Genomic DNA, 13677 nt, shown 5'->3' with positions numbered 1-13677 from the left:
CTAGCCGCCCAGACCACGGAAGCCGCTGACCAGTATGCTAAGCGCGCCGCACCGCCTGGTGCGACTGGGACGCGCGGCAGCGTCCAGCCTTTTTTACTGGAGAGGGCTTGTGACGTCACAAGCACACGCAGCGGGGCGCTACTCACAACCTGATGACGTAACACCGGCTTTCAGGAAACCAGGCAGCGCCTAGTAACCGCCCACCTGGTTTCAGAGTTAGAGATGATGGGAGAGTTTGAGATTTTCGGGAAGCTGAAACATGGTAGAAGTACAGACTCTAAATTGGTTAAATACTGGATTTTAAAAATGCTCCCCCCCCCCATTTTTTTGTTAAGATTTATCGTTGCTGCAACCACTCCATTATTCATTTCAAAAACAAGTTCAAAAACGAAGTAGGGCTTCCCTGGTGGAGCAGTGGTTGAGAGTCCGCCTGCTGATGCAGGGGACACGGGTTCGAGCCCCAGTCCGGGAAGATCCCACATGCCGTGGAGGGGCTGGACCCGTGAGCCATGGCCACTGAGCCTGCACGTCCGGAGCCTGTGCTGTGCAATAGGAGAGGCCACAACAGTGAGAGGCCCACGTACTGCAAAAAAAAAAAAAAAAAAAAAGAAAAAGAAAAGCCCCTGAGGACTTCTGTATTTAAACTAGTCTTTCAAAGCTCCAAAGACTCTTGATAAGACCACTTCCTCCTTCCAGAACTGGATTTAAGGGGGGGCTCCAGTTTCCTTGTGCTGCATGAAAGCCCACCCCTCTCAAGGTGGCAACATTACCCACTGCAGGACTAAGGGGGTTATATATTGTTTCTTGTGCTTAATGTAATAGTCTCCCTCAACACTGTCAGCCTCAATACTAGAAATTCCACAGGAGACCACCCCCTAGAAAAAAGCTATAATTAGATCAAATTACTTACCTTCCCATAAGAGACGCTGTAGACTGAATATGTATCCCCCACCAAAATCATATGTTAAAACCTAATCCCCAATGTGATAGTATGTGGAGGTGGAGCCTTTTGGAGGTGATTAGATCATAAGGTTGAAGCCCTCATGAAAGGAACGAGTGTCCTTATAAAAAAGACCCACAGAGCTCCCTTGCCCTTTCTGCCATTTGAGGACACAGCAAGAAGATGGCTATCTGTGAACTGGGAAACAGGTCCTCACCAGATGCCACATCTGCCAGTGCCTTGATCTTAGACTTCCCAGCCTGCAGAAGTGTGAGAAATTAATGTTTTTTAAACTACTCAGTCCATGATATTCTGTCATAGCAACTCAGAAGTACTAAAACAAGACCCAATCCCAGGACTAATCACTTCATACCTTGTGAATTTGTTTACCTCAGTCGCTCCCAGATAGCCAAAGCCCAGGTAATACCACATTTCAGATTCCCTTAATCTGACCCAATATCCCACTCCTCCCTGATCCCCTCAACCATCTTTTTTTTTTTTTTTTTTGCGGTACACGGGCCTCTCACCATTGTGGCCTCTCCCATTGCGGAGCACAGGCTCCGGACGTGCAGGCTCAGAGGCCATGGCTCACGGGCCCAGCCGCTCCACGGCATGTGGGATCCTCCCGGACCGGGGCATGAGCCCGCGTCCCCTGCATCGGCAGACGGACTCTCAACCACTGCGGCACCAGGGAAGCCCCCCTCAACCATCTTAATGCATTACTTGCATATCATGGTCTGCTAGGAGCAACATCCCGAATGTTTACAACTGTGTCTATGAACGCTCTTTTCCTTTTTGTCCTAAAGGAAACCTGGGTTTCCTTGAAGGTATTACTTGCCTTGAACCCCTTGCAAGTAGCTGATTTTCTTTTTTTCTCATATACCCCACCCCACATTCCTCAGGTTTATCCTCCCTGCTTTTTCAAAAACCTAATTTCTGTTGAACCTCCAGCCATCAGATCAAATATTAACAACCCTTCCGAGTTGGGCTCTAATGAGCGTCCTCCTGCCCCGTGTCATTTGAGCCAGTAGAACAAGACTGAGGTCAGTTCAGAAACAAAGGAAAGATTTATTCTCTGATGAAAGAATGGACCAGGTGCAAGCTTGCACTCAAGAGCAGTTCCCCTCCCCCAGGCTATGGGTGGGGCTGCTTTGTAGGGTTCTCCGTGGGGTGGGGGAGGGGCGGGGTGGAGTCGTTGTGGGGCGGAGGCAGCTGTGCTGCATTTGGCTCCGGATCACAGTGTGGGCGTAGCGTCTCTGCACGTGGCCCGCCGCAGCCATCTTGAACTGAGGTGTCGGTGCAGCCGTTCCACACTAGGGACTCTGCTGTTAAGTTCCTGGTGCGAGGTCTCCCGACATGGCACCCTGTGAGCAAGTGAAACAAGACTAAGCACAAAGGAAGAGAAAAGGAAAAAGGTCAGATTTTATTTTATTACCCAGATTCTACTGTTATTCCCCAGGAACTGTTAGTGGGTGTTGCTGGTGACAAATCCCTCCTCTGCCTTTTATCCCGCTCCTCATTCTTGAGGGGCACCGAGGGGCGCTGATCCTCTTCCGTAACTGCTTCTTGCTGATTTTGGGCATCGTCATAACCCCTGTTAGGGGAGCAGGACTTCTTCCAGCTGCCTTGAGGTATGTTTGGTTGCCGCCAGGCCTCAGCCCTAATTGTTCATATCCTTGAGCAACCACCATTTATCTAACCTTTTAGAGACAAAGTACACCAGACAATTTAAGGTACATGGCCCAAATATTAGCAAGAGAATAATGGTCACATGTCAAGTTTTCCTGAAAACGAAGGTATCTCAGTCTTTTGTATGTTAACACATATATATATATGGAATCCAAAAAAAAATGGCCTGAAGAACCCAGGGGCAGGACAGGAATAAAGACGCAGACATAGAGAATGGACTTGAGGACACGGGGAGGGGGAAGGGTAAGCTGGGCCGAAGTGAGAGAGTGGCACTGACATATATACAGTACCAAATGTAAAATAGATAGCTAGTGGGAAGCAGCCACATAGCACAGGGAGATCAGCTCTGTGCTTTGTGACCACCTAAAGGGGTGGGATAGGGAGGGTGGGAGGGAGACACAAGAGAGAGGAGATATGGGGATATATGTATATGTATAACTGATTCATTTTGTTATAAAGCAGAAACTAACACACCATTGTAAAGCAATTATACTCCAATAAAGATGTTAAAAAAAATTACAGGGTGGCAAGGATGCTGTCCTCGCTCACGGTTCCTTTCTGCAATACTTCAAACTTTAGTGCCTTAGCTGGTTACAGAAATAAATCTTTAATATTATTATTGCATTCATATTATTTCTTGTAGAGGTATCTGAAGCTTACCCTTTGCCCTATGATGCAACATTTATTGGAACTCTCAAACCTATACCTATGTTTCTTTCTTTGAAATGAACCAAAAATTCAACAGTATCAAATGTTGACAGCATGGAGCTCAAATTCATCTTCTGTTTTTAACTGTTGTCCTATCTTGTTTACAGAGTAATTTGTGACTTGTTACCTGTCAGCCCCAGGCTTGTAGATTAATTGAGTCATAAATTAATGGAAGGGTTACTAAGTCTAGGCTAATGGTAAAGGGTATATATAGATATATACACACACACACATATATTTCTCAAATATTTTTAGTAGATTATTTGTTTCAAATGAAATTTTCTGTGAAACAATATTAAAAAAAGATAAAAATGGAGCTGTGCTTGTTAAAGCTCTTGTTGGTGGGGGTCCCAGAGCCATGTACCCTGAGTCTCCCCCTTATTCTGTAGTGGTCTTGGAGTAACTCTGTAGAACCCCCAAGACTTCTAGTAGTTTGAAAATCACAAGAGTATAGGATTAGTACAAGGCACACAACACTCCAGGTAAGGCTCAGAAACTTATGGTTTAAGAATGGAGCTGGGGGAGAGAATAGTGGGAATACTCTGGAATGGAAACATTTAAGTATTTAGGGAAAGCATGGACATGACAAGGAGTCAGATTCATACAGGCAATTAAATCATAGCTTCCCACAGAGAGGGAAGGTTAAGGTAATTGGAACCTTCCAGACCAGGCAAACAGAGAGGACAGACACGCTGGAAAGGAGAAAAAGGCAAGTCATTGGAAGGTTAGAAACCAGAAGATTCCCCAAGAGCTAGGGACAGATAGAACAAGTAAGGAGAGGGGAGGGAGGGTGGGAGACAGACCGAGAGAGCGAGAGAGATGCCCATCTCGGGTTGAGAACTTACGTAAATAAATAAGGGGTAGACTACATGAAAGAAATATCCTGCTGGGAAAGCTGTTAAATGACTGAGGGTATAAGAAAAAAAGCCGACCTATTAGTTATGAAATTAGAATGCACGATGGTGCCTATTAAAATGTCACGTTCTACAAGGATCTGGGGAAAATTTGCCTTTAGAGGAAAACTGTTTTCTGTGAGGGACCAGACAGGATAGGGTTAAGTAAATAAAATATGCTGAGAGGAGTCTAATGTGGAGAGGAACCATCTGGCAAAATCTCCACTATGCCCACACTGCCTTCTTGCTCAGTGCCCTTCCCTAGGGACCTTGGAACAGCTGTGTTGAGATAGTAGACCCAGAGTTTTCACATTCATATCAGAAGTGAAACCCAAAATGTCTGCGCTGCTGCTGATTAGGGAGAGCATTTGAGTGGTTCAATATTGAAAAGATTTGTGGCACATTGGACTCCTTTGCTTTGGAACACCCAACTTGTTATGAGTTTGTTTCCCAATGCTACTTGGCTCAGCTTTTATTTTCAAATCTTTTTGCTTTACTGCTGTATTGTTTCTACTGGTGATAAATACAGAATTTCAAGGAAATGCTTGAAATGCTTTTAGACATTCTCTTGAGCCAGTATTTCAGTGCTGCATAGAGTGTTGAAAAGAGAAAAGGCTTTAGGGTCAGTGAGGCTTGTGTGCAAATCTGTCACTTAAATGGGCAAACTGCTTAACCTCTCCAACCCGTTTCATCTTCTGTAAAATAGGAGTAGTCATAGTTATCTCACATGGTTGCTGTGAACAATAAATGATGCACAGAAGGTAAAGCACTCAGTATGGTACCTGACACATAGATTTTACCCTATAAATATTAGTTGTTATTATTCACTTCTCCTAGTGGAAACATAAGCTTCCTAACTTGATGCACAGATTGTGTGTGTGTGTCTACGTGTGTGAAAAATACATGCATGTCTTTGGTTAGTGATAGTCATCTGATTATTGTGACAGAATTTAATTTATCCCTGAGTGATCCAAAATGCAAATACTATACATGTATCACCATCACCTAGAATTGTTCTTAGAACATGTTTTCTCATGGTTTGTACTTTCCAAACTTCTAGAGACCTTGGAGATTATATTGATTTACTAGAAGGCCATTATGGGTAGGGGAAGGCAAGTGGGAGGCTCAGGGGGCATGGTTCAGGGACCCTCACTCCTACCTCTGTTTCAGTCAGAGAACTCCATTTTTTTTTTTTTTACCAAGAAAGCATAGAATCCAAGGGAAGAAAGTATTTCAAGGAGTAGGGAGTGATCAACCATTTCAAATCTTAGGAGCATTCAAGTAGACTCCAAGGAAAACGTGGAGCTTTAAAAGTTTATTGGCCTTTGCAGAGAAGGTAGGAATCCTAAGCAGTGGTGATTTTATAGCTATGATTCAGAGTGTTGGGGCAGCAGCCCAAGGGTCTGACCAATGGGATGTCATGAAACCATCTATCAGGAGCCATAGATAGGATCAAAAAATCAGAGATGGAGGAATAGCCATCCTAGCTCCCAGGACCCTATTCTCCATGAGGATCAAGGCCTTTTACTTTATCTCATTTACCCATAGAAGGAAATTAAACCCTATGGAGTTTCTACAAGGTGTTAATTAAAGAAAAAATCGAGTATAATGTTGTGCCAGAGCAACTAGAGGATTAGGCACAGTGGTGTAAAATCAGTGGCTGGTAAATTAGATGGGTCAGTGATCAAGCAAGTTCTTGGACAGCAGCTAAATCATGCTACTGCAAGCCAGGGCTGGAAAGTAGCTAGGGCTGAGGAGGTTATCAAAAGCAGTGATCAAGAATTGAAATTATCAAAGTGAGACAAAAGGGACCAAATTCTTGGACAAAGGGGAAAGTCAACCAAAGAGCTGCCCAGTGGAGAGTAGGGGTAGAGATCAAAGAACTAGGTTGGATTTCACCATCCCTGAGAACCTCTGTAATTCTGACATGTTATCATTCTGTCTAGTGAACACACTATGAAGCATTGCCTTTGAAAATTTTTTCTTACATGTGACCATGCCTTCAGGGATCTTGTAGTTCATGGGAAAGAAAAGGACAGGATCTAAGCAACAAATTAGGGGATTTGTAGTTTGCCTTCGAGACATCCAATGCTCCTTTCCCCAAACCTGCTGTCAAATGGAAAGAATCTTACACATTTTGCCATAATGCCTGCTATGTTACTCCAGGAGGATCTGATCTGACATTTTAACTTTCAAATGACAAAATTTCTAGGCTCAGTGATAGGTCAGTGACTTTTTTTTTTTTTTTTTTTTTTTTGCGGTACACGGGCCTCTCACTGTTGTGGCGTCTCCCGTTGCGGAGCACAGGCTCCGGACGTGCAGGCTCAGCGGCCATGGCTCACGGGCCCAGCCGCCCCGCGGCATGTGGGACCTTCCCGGTCTGGGGCACGAACCCGCGTCCCCTGCATCGGCAGGCGGACTCTTAACCACTGCGCCACCAGGGAAGCCCCAATGACCATTTTTGAATACTTTAATTACACACACCATGTTTGCTGGCGTTTCTCAAAGGGTGGCCTACTGACCAAGAGTATTGAACTCACTTGAAGGGCCATATTTAAAATGTGGATTAACAGACACTACCAAATTAGCTGATTCAGAATATTTGAGGGCAAGGCCTGGGAATCTGCATTTTAACATACCTACCAGGTAATATTTATCCACAAGTTTGAAAACTACTGACGTGAAGTCATCCACTCATCTTCTTCATTGAGGCTAGTCTTGAGATGAGATGTGATAAACAAGAGCAGCTTAAATAGATTCCTTCCCTAGAGTGGATAGTATACATGTGTGACATATTAAATATAGTTTATTTATTTAACCCACAGTGAGTGTAGGTTTACTGCTATTGGATGACACCCATGTTTCTGGATGCTTTTAAACATTTTTCACATATTTCTGAATCCCATTTTTACTTTTGTTTAAATATGTTCTGAGTGCAGAACATTTTTAAATGTGGTGGGATTTTTTAAAGAACTGTTTTTAGTGGATCTAAGATTCATTAACCATAGCTCCTGTGAGCACAGACAGAATACCAGTTTCACCTTATTTTCATGTACCATGCAATGAGGGATAAACTGAGGGAAATGCACTCCAAATTTCTTTTCTTCCATAATTATGTTATCTGAAGTTTGGGGAGATATCTGGAAGAAAGCACTAAACTTTGGGGAAAAGGCATTTAAATCATATCCAAGTACTAAATAATGAAAACGTTGACCTCTTGATGGCTAGGACTGACCTTACAATGGTGGGGAAGAACAAAAACTGCCATTCTTATGAAGGTGATTTAGGGATAGAAGTCTAACCTTTCTTCATTCTGCGAAAGTTACATTATTAAAGACTCAGTAAATTATGACACTGCTGAAGTGGAATATTATTATTATGTTCCATAGGGTTTTTTCTGTAAAGAAAATTCTTGATCCTTTAATTTGCTTCTTCATGAAGTCTAACAGACAGGCTAACAAAAAAGTACAGACATTATGAAATGCTAAGCCTAGGCAGAGATAATAAAATGTTTCTAGAAAAACAAACACTGCCCCCCACCTCCTCGCCAGCAAAGACCCATTTTACTTTGGTTCTATCCTTAGAAAGATGACTAAGCCTCCCAATCCCAAAAGCTGCTAGGGTGGGAGTTGGAGGGACTGTGAGAGGTTAGACTACTGTGTTGAAAAGGTATGCTGGCAGATCACCCAGTCAACAGTTATTTACTGAATGCCTTTAGTATGCCCAATTTTGTGGTTAATGCTATATTAGGACCACCTCAGTTTATTCCTTTCTGCATTTTTTTTCTTGAAAAGAAAGAAATAATGCAGACATTAGCTTCGCCTATGAGTCACCTGAATCGTGTGTTCGATGGGTTCAACAGTTCAGTCAAATTTGACTTTTGGCATTTATTAGAATTACCTCTGCTCCTTTCCAGTCACTGACTTCAGTTAGTTGAAATCAATCAGTCAGCATTCTGCATTTGGTCAGCCTGATTCGTACATGTAGACATAGGCTTTGGTATTCAAAAAAGTAACGCTTAACAAAATATCCCAAGCTACCCAGCTTCAGTTGAATAGCTTGAGTCACTCTCAACAAGTCAAATTGGAAACAGGAAAACATCTTGCCTTGGCTCATTCAACTCAAGGATTAAACTCCCAGGCAATAGCAACCCTGGTAAAATATGAGGCTAGATAAAACACGGTGCAAGAGGATCATTTTGAGGACTGATCAAGTGTTGGAAGGCACTCCTTATTGCTATTGAGATTTCAAGGCAGAACAGCAGCTAATAGCCTCTTTGGTGGTTATCTTGGGGTAGGTGTGACTTCAGGGTTGTAGATAAATAAAGATGATGACCATCTGTATACCCAGACACCATACAGTCCCTCCACTCTGCAAATTCCCATTATGCCCATCCAACAAGATTTTATTACAAGTCATAAGAGGGAAAGAGAGTGATTGTAGCTGATGCTCTGAGGTGGAAGGAAAGGAACGCAGCTGCATTTAATTGTGTCCTGACTGTCGTGTTTGACTTCAGGTTTGCATTCAGTTAATCATAATTTGTTTCTCAAGCAAGTTTTAGGTCTCCCTTCATAACTGACTCTTCAGTCTACCTTCTCAAATGGCCTTTCAGTGCTTAACAAGCTTACAACAGTGGTCTCCTGTGAGATAATAGCAATAAAGTTAAAAGGAGGGAATCATGAATCACAAGCTTTGTTCACAGGCTATGGTTTTTCCCAGGTGTTAGCCTTAAGCTGCTAATTAATGGTCACCTCATCAATCAGCTAGGTAGATAGACACTTGCCTGCTTGCTCAGCCCAGAGGAGGACCTAGCCTAGTGCATCTGTAGTCCTCCGCCACTTTGGGTTAATATCAATCTAACTACCATGCCTGCCTCTTTATTTATTCTGATGGAATAAGTAGGAGAAATGATAAAATATGAATATAGGATGGTGAACATGCGGTACAGAAAAGAATAATAAGGCTGTCCACTGTCAGGTTCAAGGTTATGGTTGGTAGTTAAGATAGGAATGCTTGGAGAGCTTGGCAACTTGTGTGAATATGGCAGTGAGTCTGTGAAAACATAGACCATTGAAAACACATGGCCTATTATCTTGGAACACTTGGTCCTTAAGAATATAATCCTAAAAGAAAAAACGAGTGTGGCATAATGTCTTCAGCACTATATTTTCAACTCAGATCTTGACACTACTGCTGGAAATCCCAGAGGGTTGTGGCCCAGTTAGCAGTGGCCTTCTTCTAGTGGGAATAACAAAATGAGGAAGTAATTATTACGCTCTCATTGTAGACTTAGAACTGTGTTATACACAGTAGGGATCTGGGGAATAAAATAATAATAAGAAAGGCAAGATTCTTGCTCACAATTAGTTTCCAGTGTAATAGGGGGGTGCCTTATATACACAGAGAACAATGCACAAATCATTGATTCTTAGGAACTTAAGGGACCTTAAAAAGCATTTAATTCAACCTACATTCTGATGCTTGAATACTCCTTAACCATATCCGTCACGAGATTGCTTGATATCTGTTTGAATACTCAATAGTAATAGGGATCTAATTAATTCTGGAGGTCATCTACTTGGTATTCAGATAGCTGACTTTTAGAACGTAGTTGCTTGTGTAGGGCTCAACTCTGCTTTCCTGGAGTAGCCACCAAGTTCTTAAGATCACTCATCACAAGTATACTACTTCTTCCACATGATACTGAAAACTAGCAGCTGTGCATCATGGAAACTTCTCTTATTCTTTTTCAAAAAAACATAACTTGTTCCTTCAACAATTCTAAGACAATGAATAAGCAAACACAGAAATTTGTGACACAGTCATTAATATAGGAGTTCAGTGGAAGTAGAGTTGAATGGAGCTGGGTTGTCAAGAAAAATGAGGAGGTGGTACTTGAATCATTTGTTTACTTGTTTATCTTCTGTTTCTCCAACTAGAATTTAAGCTCCATGAGGACAAAAACTCTGTCTTATCTATCATTGTGTTTCCAGAGCCTAAAATTGTACTTTGTAAGTAGTGGGAGTTCGATAAAAATGGCATGATTTAGAGAAAATTACCCAAGGAATCTTACCAGAAGATAAACCATAACTTTGAAACCACTGTGTGAAAAGATACTTACTGGGATAGGCTTCCTGCATATAGTGAGTAACTGATGTAAGTACAACAGCTGAAATAGCCAAAGTCCCCTGGAAAGTGGACACTGACTTATACAGTCTATAAACTAATGGCTGGAAAGTTTGCCAAGAGGTCTTATCTGCTGGGAGTCTCCAAGGGAGAATAACCAAAGCATTTATTATAGTTTTGGTATTAATTTCATTTTTTTGGTAGATTCCTACTGACTGGAAATTATAAAGGGAGAAGAGCAAAAGGTAGGGAGATCAGAGTTTGTTGCTTTAGCCACCCTACCAAACTTTGCCCCCCACCGAGCTTCCCACTTCTTTTTTTTTTTTGCGGTATGTGGGCCTCTCACTGTTGTGGCCTCTCCTGCTGTGCAGCACAGGCTCTGGACACGCAGGCTCAATGGCCATGGCTCACGGGCCCAGCCGCTCCACGGCATGTGGGATCTTCCCGGACCGGGGCACGAACCCGTGTCCCCTGCATCGGCAGGTGGACTCTCAACCACTGCGCCACCAGGGAAGCCCCCCACTTCTTTTTAAAGGTAGTGTCATGTTGTTCAGCCAAAGATCACCTGGAACACACCTGTAATTGAATAAGCTGGGTTTAATACTCCTTGCAAGTAGGGAGAACACAAACCATGGAGAACCACGGGGGTGTCTCAGTGAGAGAACATTAGAAAGGACTTATAGGATTTGGGCTTTGGTTAGGTGATTTGGGGGAGGGTCCAAGGAAGCAAGGATTCTCTCTGGTGGGTGCTGTCAGGAAGTGGGGACAGTTCTTTTAGTGGGTATCTCAATAAATCTTATCTACAGGGAAGACAGATTAGAGTGAGGCTGAAGCTGTAATTGATAAAGAAGCAGTGGTCACTTATATTAGCTAGGAGAGAAAGATATTAAGTATTTTGTGATTTGGGAAATACTCTTTTTTTTGTTTTTAGATGAAAATTATGAAGTTTTTTTCTCTTTACTGTGGTCACAGAATGACCTTGTGTAATCTTGGCATTCTGTGAGATTGTTCATACCCAGCAGGAGAACAACATGGCCTAGCCATGAGCACCAGGCCAGGTCCTAGCAACACTTAAGCCTGAGTGTCAGACCTGTTCCTGGAAATCAGGGCTGTTTTTTCTCAGCAGCAAAAGCATGATGGAAACAGGAGGTGGCTTCTGTCAATATAATGGTGATGTTTCCTCTTCTCCAGATTAACCGTTCACCAGGCACTGACACTGTACTCAACTAAGGGAGGATCTTGCCCAGATGATTTTGCCAGTGTAAATTATTGATTAATTTTTCCTTTTCATGAGGTCAATAGATACCCACAGGTGCTACTACAGTATTTTGCCACAGTCTATCTGTGGTCTCCAAGATGATTTTGAAGTGCATTCACAGAATTGCATTGCTCAGTCTGGTCACTCTGTCCCTATTCACTGTCCCAATTTTTGCTCTTCTTCTCAATCATTTTTGAATGAAAAAGATACAAATACTTTCCACTCAGCATACTAGGGTCCCTCTCACTAAGCACAAACTAATTGCTGCACTTACCTACACAGCCTCTGCTGCTTCAGTTATAAAGACCATCAGTGCTTGCTGAGAATTCATTCTACATAATATATTAGGCTATGTTCTACCTTTAGGTTCATTTAGGAACATCCTTCCCTTTGTTGCAGGTAATTAATATCATTTGACCACCTGCAAAACATTCTAAACTGGCCAGTAAAAAGGCAGAAAGAACAATTAATTTTTACTTGTGGTAGGTCTTCTGGGTAAGATTTGCTGGATCTTGTACAGTGCTGGTGTTTGGACAATGATTAATTAAAGAGAACAGAAAATAGATCTGGTGGAACAACCTCCTCCTGCTTCCCTAATGTTCCATGGTTTTAGGAGGTTTGGACAATTTTACTGTGTGCCCCTCCCATCATGAATGAGTTTCCAAAGCTAGGACTCTGTATTAACCATGGGAGTCTTTTGGTTCTTAGGCACAAAGACTGAGATGTTTACATAAAGACCCCACAAACATAACTGAGTCTTAGGGAAATCTGTGACAGTGGAGAGAAGATGGATGAGGTGACAGGGTTGCTGGAAGTTGCAGACTGGGTCTAGGAAATAAGAGTTGATTTGCATGTGAGTGGCCAGATTGATTCCACTGAAGCCCCCAAATAGCAAACCGTTTCTCAGTCTTTACCTTTTACCAGACCATAGTAATGACCATAGGAAATGTTATTGACTGAATTGCTTGGTCATTTTTGATCTACCTAGTCATACAATCAAAACAGGTTCAGAAAAAATGATAAAATAGTACACATCTTTGATTCCTTCCCACTTGTCCTTTGGGTGCTGTTTCCATGTTTCGTGTATCTCGTCCCTGTTGCTGAGTGCCCCCAGTTGCCCCTAAGATGCGTCAGGACCAACCACTCCCACACACATGCACATTGTAGCTGTTCCCAGAACCTAGATATTCTGTCTTCAAATTTTCCTTTTCCATTTCCCATTTACAAAGGGACCTCTTTTTTTTTTTTTTTTTTCCGGTACGTGGGTCTCTCACTGTTGTGGCCTCTCCCATTGCAGAGCACAGGCTCCGGACGTGCAGGCTCAGCGGCCATGGCTCACGGGCCCAGCCGCTCTGCGGCATGTGGGATCTTCCCGGACCGGGGCACGAACCCGTGTCCCCTGCATCGGCAGGTGGACTCTCAACCACTGCGCCACCAGGGAAGCCCCAGGGACCTCTTTTAAAACACTTGAAAACTTGTACAAACTAATTTATGTCAATACTGGTAAGGAGTTACTGTGTTTGCCTTCAATGGATATTTGCATTTTAGTGCCTGTGACCCACTTTGCTTTATCCCAAAAGAATAACTCTAATGGTGAAATTTCAGGAATTCTGTTAGGTTAGAGATGGGGAATATCTTTAGTTTGAGGGGCATCCTGATATTCCATATACCAAAGCATTTAGACTGTCATAGACTCCAGCTCTAATGAAGCCAACTCATATCATGTAAATAAAACCTTTAAGGAGACAGTATCATGAGACTCCCTTAAAAGTCAGCCAGCAGAGAAACAATCAGGGAGAGTGATGGTTAATTTATGTGTCAACTTGATTGGGCCATGGAATAGCCAGACATTTGGCCAAACATTATTCTGGGTGTCTCTGTGAGGGTCTGGATGTGATTAACATTTGAATGGGTAGACTAAGTAAAGCAGATTGCCCTCCCTGATGGGGGTTAGCCTCATCTAATCAACTGAAGATCTGAATACTACACAAAGGCTGGGTAAGAGGAACTCCTCTAGGCTGACTACTTGAGCTGGGACATTGGTCTTTTCCAGCCTATGAACT

Source organism: Mesoplodon mirus, assembly GCF_964341445.2.
Source record: "Mesoplodon mirus genome assembly, chromosome: X".
Classification (NCBI taxonomy): domain Eukaryota; kingdom Metazoa; phylum Chordata; class Mammalia; order Artiodactyla; family Ziphiidae; genus Mesoplodon; species Mesoplodon mirus.
This window is presented reverse-complemented; position numbering follows the sequence as displayed.